The sequence below is a fragment of the Photinus pyralis genome, unplaced genomic scaffold (assembly GCF_008802855.1).
Source record: "Photinus pyralis isolate 1611_PpyrPB1 unplaced genomic scaffold, Ppyr1.3 Ppyr1.4_LG4, whole genome shotgun sequence".
NCBI classification, from domain to species: Eukaryota; Metazoa; Arthropoda; class Insecta; order Coleoptera; family Lampyridae; genus Photinus; species Photinus pyralis.
Window position 1 is genome coordinate 19,653,433 of NW_022170511.1, and position 7,703 is coordinate 19,661,135.

Sequence of the window (7,703 nt, forward strand, 5' to 3'; positions counted from 1 at the left end):
AGACTTAAAACGAACAATAGCATTTTCATGTGACCTCGAGCTGGTATTCAATCGATTCGGTCCGTTTCATTGATGTCGCCCTTGTCAACCTTTTCTTTTTAGGTAAGTGGGTAGGTGGGCGCAAATTTACGAATGAGATGAGAAACTTGCGAGCGACGAAGATAAATATCTTAAGTGGCTATATCGCTAATTTAGGTGTAAGGAGGGTAAGATGTGCAAACAGGGATGCGAGAAGATATTGGCTCCAAAATGCGCAAGAGGTCCACGGCTATATTGCGAATAAAGCACCTTAATTTACGCGGAGTATGATATTGTATAATGCGATCTCACAAGCAATTAATGTATTATGACTTTAAATCAACGATAAATTTATTTATGTATTCACTATAAAAACGAGCGATGTAAATTCTACCGTTACTAGAGAAGCTTAGCTTACGAATTACGTCCATTACCTTTTAAGCGGCCCTACTTTTACTCGTGCATAATCTATTTATCACAGCGCTTTAACCTTTCAGTCGTTGTATTCTACTGACATCAAAACTGCTGAGTACCTACTGCCACCATTTCATAACACGCTCAGATAGAAAAACATAATTGCGAATAACGCGTTTGCATGTAGATCGTGGTAAACTGGGGTAGGTGCTAAATAAAGTCGCTCGAACAAGAAATTTTATATTTTACTGTTTTCTCTCTAATGACGGTCCCGTCTTTCTCATGCATATTACATCACCTCACGGACATTTATTCATTTTTGCATATTTATACCGAAGCTCCTCCTCATAAAAGTTTTGCTCCATTATTACTTTACCGGAAAAGGGTGTTGTGAAGGTGTAACCAAAGTTAATCTAATACTCCAAGTAACTTTCACTTCAAATATCCGGTTTATATTCTTTGCAATGAACAATACTCCATTTCTGAGCTTAATTATTGATCCACCGCTACCATTAATCACCCCATTGTCTCCAGCAGTTGATAAAACCTAAGAAATTTACCGTAATCCGCCAGCAAGTGATAAATATGCGATCCGGTTGCCTAACGACTCATTCATATATCACGATGTGACTAACTTGTACGGAAAATCGATGACGAAACATTTTGCAAAGCGAAGTATTTTGCTAAATCTCGAACATATACCCAGATATTCAGTCTTGCCTACATTATGGTAATTATTCGGATTCAAAATTGATGAAAAATGTTACGTTTCTATAGCATCGCCTCGCGCTGTAAAGCAGAATGTCGCATTATCCCCTTTGGAGTTGCTGATATTTACACGCGTGTTGTTTTATTTCATTATTAAATCGCAAGATGCGCAGAAACGCGCATTACGAAACCGTAAACACATGCCATAGTACACAAGAAAACAGCCGCGAGAAAGGTTACGGTTGTATTTTCCCGAGTAAATAAAGAATAAACGTGCGATAGGCATGCACTCCCTCTGGCTCTGGCTCTACGCCTAAATGTGCACACTATCTTAATTACTTTACGTCGAATTTATCAGAACAACAAAACTTGGTTGAATTATAAATTATGTTAGCGATGAAATGTTCAAGTAACAGGTGAAGATAAAAGTTGTACCGGGTGACCCAATAAGCCTGTTCCTCGGCCATATCTCGGGAACCGTTCGTCGTATGACTTAGGGGTAAAAAAAATTATTGGGTAAATGGGTTATGAAGAACTCCTGGAAAATATTTTCAAGTTCTAAAAATAACCACCAGAGGGTGTAACTGCCATCTTACATTTTAAAATTGCATTTTCTTTCAATTTCGTATAATAAACTTAAACATTCTTTTTTTACATTTTTAGAGAGAACCAGTTTATCTATCATTTTCGTAAAAACAAAAACTGAGTTATTTCAAAAACAAAGATGGTGTGGAGCGTTCAATTGTTTTTGCAATAACCTACTTTAACTTCTTAACCGTTTGACCGATTGTAACAAATTTGGTATCGTTGAAAAGAGCATTTCTTGGGCAATAAGAATATAGTTAATTTAGTTGAATCATTCTCCGCCAGGGGACTAGTTTTGACACCAAGACCCAAAATCCTAAAAAAATCAAATGGAATGATATGACTTTTTCTTTATGAAAAAGTAGCCAAATAACATCCAAAGAGGCCAGTGAAAACCGTTCCTCAAAATCTCGTTCCTAACATCAAATATTGAGAAAACGATATTAATTAATAAATAAAAATGCTTAAATTGTATCTTAAATTTACTTTTGACGTATTTCCGGTATTTGTCGATGGCGTGAAAGTTTGTTTGGAAAAGGACCCTACACTTTTAGGTAGGCCTTGGAAAATTAAACAAATGAAACACGATGCATTATAAAATGATAACCGCTGTAATTTGTAAGTTATTCTGTTGTGTTTACATTGAGAAAGTGCAGTTTTTTGAATTTGTAATCTTTTCTAAAATGCCGATTTCTAACCAAGAAGCATTCAATATGCTGGCGACGATGGTTCGTGGTTGACTCGGATAACGCAAATAGAAGATGCGGGCAGCGATGGTTGCATTTTGAAAACACTCAAAATATATCGCCAGCATATTAAATGCTTCTTGGTTTGAAATCGGCATTTTAGAAAAGATTACAAATTCAAAAAACTGCACTTTCTGAATGTAAACACAGCAGAATAATTTACAAATTACGGCTGTTATTATTTTATAATGCATCGTGTTTCATTTGTTTTATTTTCCAAGGCCTACCTAAAAGTGTAGGGTCCTTTTCCAAACAATCTTTCGCGCCATCGACAAATACCGGAAATACGTCAAAAGTAAATTTAAGATACAATTTAAGCATTTTAATTTATGAATTAATTAATCTCATTTTCCCAATATTTGAGGTTAGGAACGAGATTTTGAAAAACAATTTTCACTGGCCTCTTTGGGTGTTATTTTGATACTTTTTCATAAAGAAAAAGTCATATCATTCCATTTGATTTTTTTCGGATTTTGGATCATAGTGTCAAAACTAGCCCCCTGACGGAGAAGGATTCAACTAAATTAACTATTGGTTGATTCTTGTTGCCCAAGGAATGCTCTTTTAAACGATACAAAATTTGTTACAATCGGTCAAACGGTTAAGAAGTTAAAGCAGGTTATTGCAAAAACAATTGAACGCCCCACACCATATTTGTTTTTGAAATAACTGAGTTTTTGTTTTTACGAAAATGATACATAAACTGGTTCTCTTTAAAAATGTGAAAAAAGAATGTTTAGTAAGTTTAGTTTAGAATGGGAAATTAAACAAAATGCAATTTTAAAATTTATGATAGCAGTTACGTCCTCTGGTGGTCATTTTTAGAACTTTCCATATTTTCCAGCGATTCTTCATAACCGATTTACCCAATAATTTTTTTTACCCCTAAGTCATACGACGAACGGTTCCCAAGATATGGCCGAAGAACAGTCTTATTGGGTCACCCGGTACAATTACTTACACTTATATATTACACCCTGAAGATGCGATAAGTAGTCTAGTTGAACAAGTGGCTGCTAACTAATTCTGCAGGAAAAACAATTTTTTACAAAGGATAGCAGGTAGCAGGTTTTAGTTTCCAATGGTATATGAAAACGAATTTAATTGAGTGTGATTATCAATAGCTAATTGCAGTAAATAGCATCCGATTAAGTAGTAAGTGGTCTCAAAAGAAGCGCTCTTAATTAATCGGAATTTTAAGACCAATTACAGAGGTTTATTAATTAAAAAAGTTTTAGTTTTTGAATGTAAACAATCGATATCAGCTAGAAAAACCGTCAATCCCTCCATGAAGTAGCGGGAATTTGATAAAAGGTAAAGCCGTTATTTAGTGGGAGGTCTTTTTGACATTTGCATCTTTGCTAGTTATATCTGTGAGTACCGTATAGTTTTTGATACTTTCCGTAAATTTATTTTGCATTCATACCGTTTAATTCTTTGTTTCTATATTAAGTTGACCGCACCGTATTACAGCTTTTACTTTTCCTTGCACCGTAATTTCTACCGCTCCGTTTAATTGCAAGGTACTTTTTCGCTTTCCTGCATTGGATTTCCCGTAGACATCGCTAATTAATTTGTGTTTTTTTATTTATTGCTATTTGTGCGCTGACTTCTTACCGAAGTTCGTCGGATACTAAATTTCTCGTTATAAGAGCTCAAGTCTATCCCACTGATAGGACTATAAAGTTGATGAAGGATTAGTCACCCACCATCAGGAATTCGAGCATTCTCTAGAAAATTTTTGCTTGCTATATACAGCAATTTGAATTGTGTTTTAATTCCCATCTTAACTTCGAAGCCAAAGTAATAAATAATGCCCTTTGGTTTGTGCAACGGCCCCGCCACGTTCTGAGAAACTGGTACTGAAAGGTTTATTCTCGAAAACATAACTTGTATACAGGGTGTAGCACCTAAGATCCCTCGGATCATAACTCCTTTACCATAAAAAATACCGAAAAAAGTCTTAGAGCAAAATTCTACAGAATTACCGCCTGCATGTTTCTAAAATATTTTTGATCGCCAGGGGGGTGCTGTATTCCAGTGGCGTATCAAACTTGCATTTTTTTAAATGGAACGCCCTATATTTTATTACTGATTTGGAATCTACTTAAAAAATACTTATTTTTTATGTAACATGTTATACCCCAACTTTAACGATTTCGCTGTTACAACCTTTTTTCGGAAAAATTTGACAGTTTTTTGAAATTTTTTTGGAGAGAAACTGCATCGCGTAGACGGCTAAGTTTTGGAGTGAGGCATAGGTTAAGATCTCTTCTAGAGTCACAATTTTTTTTAGGTACTTTATCAAAAAAATAAAATTTTTGATTGACCTTCGCCAAATGTCATATTTTTAAAAATTTCAAATGGCACCCCCCTAAACAAATTATACCTCTGGGTAGCCAAAGCTATAAATTTTCCACTGGTATAAACAAAACCACACATTCCAGAGAAAAATCAAGTCGAAACGCGAATTTGAAGAATTAAAGTTTGCCATTTTTTGAAAAATTAAAAAAAAATGATTATCATGTTATTTACTAAAAAAGTGTTGGGTAGATTTACAACTGCAAGAAATGAAAAGGACACACGAATAAAGGGTTAGTGAATTTATCAACTTAAAATAAATGTTCGAAATGACGACCTTCCTGTTGGTGGCATAACCGCAACCTGGACTCGCAAGCCTTAGACACCGCCCTGAGGACTTCCGGTGATACACCACGGAAAGCCGTTAGAGGAATAACGTTACATCAAAAAATAAGTTTTTTTTAAGTAGATTCCAAATCAGTAATCAAATATATTGTTCCATTAAAAAAAAATGTAAGTTTGATACGCCACTGGAATACAGCACGCCTCTGGTGATCAAAAATATTTTAGAAATATGGCGACGGTAATTGTGTACAATTTTGCCCTAAGACTTTTTTCGGTATCTTTTATGGTAAATGAGTTATGATCCGAGGGATATTAGGTGCTACACCCTGTATTTGGAAGAAGTAATTGTGATTGGACGGACGTTCGAAGGGCACCTCGATAATCTCGAACACGTGTTTAAGAGGTCGCGCGATGCTAATCTTTAATTTAATACAAAGAAATGCAATCTTTTCCAAGAGGAAGTCAATTATCTTGATCATCTGTCAGATCGGAGGGTCCCACGGTCCATAAGATTTGAGCGACTTCCGAGATTCCGTTTCGCCCACTTTCGTACAGACACTTTCGTTAGGACCAGGAAAGAAAAAGACAACAATGAAAATAATATAAACTAGCCAACGGGAGAAAATGATTTCCACAGGGGAGAAAGTGATTATCCCTCCTCAGTCACCGAGGCACGTGGCGCAGTGGATGCGCTCACCGATGCTACTCGGTAGGTTGTGGGTTCGAATCCCGCTGCCGACTGCTCTGTCTGGGGTTTTCCTCAGACATACGTAGCTTCGCATAATGCTAGCATTATGTTGAAATCTACGAGGCGAATGCTGGAGCAGTACTCTCCCCCTCAGCACCCTAACTCCGTTCCTTCCGTTCCCATCCCTAACTTAACCCATCCTTACAATCCCGTTCTCTGGCTGAAGAGGGCCAGGAAGCCCTGAGCAGCCCGCCTCCGGTATCCCTGTAGTCAGGGGTGCCGGAGGAATGAAACACGTTGGCCTTTTTCCTTTTTTTTTCCTCCTCAGTCCTCAGGGTATGAAATTGTTTGGATCTCTAGCTCAGTTGTATTGGATTGTAGGAAGAATTATACTTTTGTATGGGGTCAAGATCAACCATTGATCTAAAATGTTAATAACAAATAAAGAACTGAGAAGGAATAGTTCTGTAAGAACTAATAAACCTACTAGAACGTTATCAAGGCGCCACGACGCCGATAAACAATTAATCACCAGCGATAACGATGGCAATCTTTCTATAAAATATGATATCCCAAAGTTAAGAATGCTATCAGCTAGTTTAGTTTCAGTGTTAACATGAATGTCAAAGTGATAAATTTAAATAAATAAAGTTATAAATCAATCTATTTAAAAACCATATAGTTAACAGTTTTAGTTCCTTTAAGTATATGCATAAACTAATAAATCACGTATTTAATTTACGTTGCGTCATGTTCACCTGCAACTGTAGATGTAGGCGAGTCTCACAATAACGAGTGTATTAATTTAACTAGTTAAGGCTTTACTAATTAAACTGAATTATTAAATTACAGGGAGGGCAAGGCAAACTGTAACGAGTAATGAGTGTAATGACTCCAGACCCAAGTATAAAAATGTTGACTAAAATCTCGCTACCCCGGTTTAAACTTACACTGAAAAAATTTAAATTACCCCGTATCATTAACGTTGGAAGTAAAATTATTAATGCACAACAATCTTCAATTATCAATCATCTTTGGTTAGCCTAATGAGTACTTTTTTGTTGTTTCATAGTCCTCTAACTTGTTGTGACGTGTCTTTTAAAAGACTAACACCATTGCATCTACCTCATTTTGTCATTATAGATCGACCACAATAACGTGTTAGTAGGGTAGGTTGGGGAGAGCTAATACACCACCACTCCAAGGTTACCACACGTTCAAGGTCGAGGTCATGGTTACTTCAAGGTCGAGGTCATGGTTACTTCAAGATTACCACACATTCAAGGTCGAGGTGATTACCACTCTTCAAGTACAGTTAAACGAGTCACCCATCACCAGTATACATAAAACACAAGTAATTTTTAACATATTTATTTTTTAAGATACAGAGCTCATACTTTAAAAAATACAGATATATTGATGTCAAACTGAATATTAAAGAAACACTTTGAAGGTTTTCAATATACGGTGGACAGCTTCGGGATCAGGTGTACCATACTAGTAATTACATATGAAAGTAGCGTTTACTTCACCTCGACATGTCGGCTTTCTCTGTAATAAGACTGCGTACACACAATCCTTCGACCAGCGCAGGTGTTCATCTAAAGGAACGTCGCTACTTTTCCACTTATTGATACGAACGTTACAGAAAATACATTTTACAGTATCACCAACTTGTGTATACACAAATCCAGCACTTGCGAGGGATTTTGGTGATTGCGCTCCTTTCCAAGATTGGTATGATAATAAGCGCTTATCAAAACAGAATTGTCGGGCTCCACATCTTCTCCACACATGACAATGATTACCACTGCTTGGGTGCTAGCAGCTTTATGTATTCCCTCCACTGTCATCCATTATACTTCAAGGTTAAATCCACCACACAGTGAAGGTCTCCA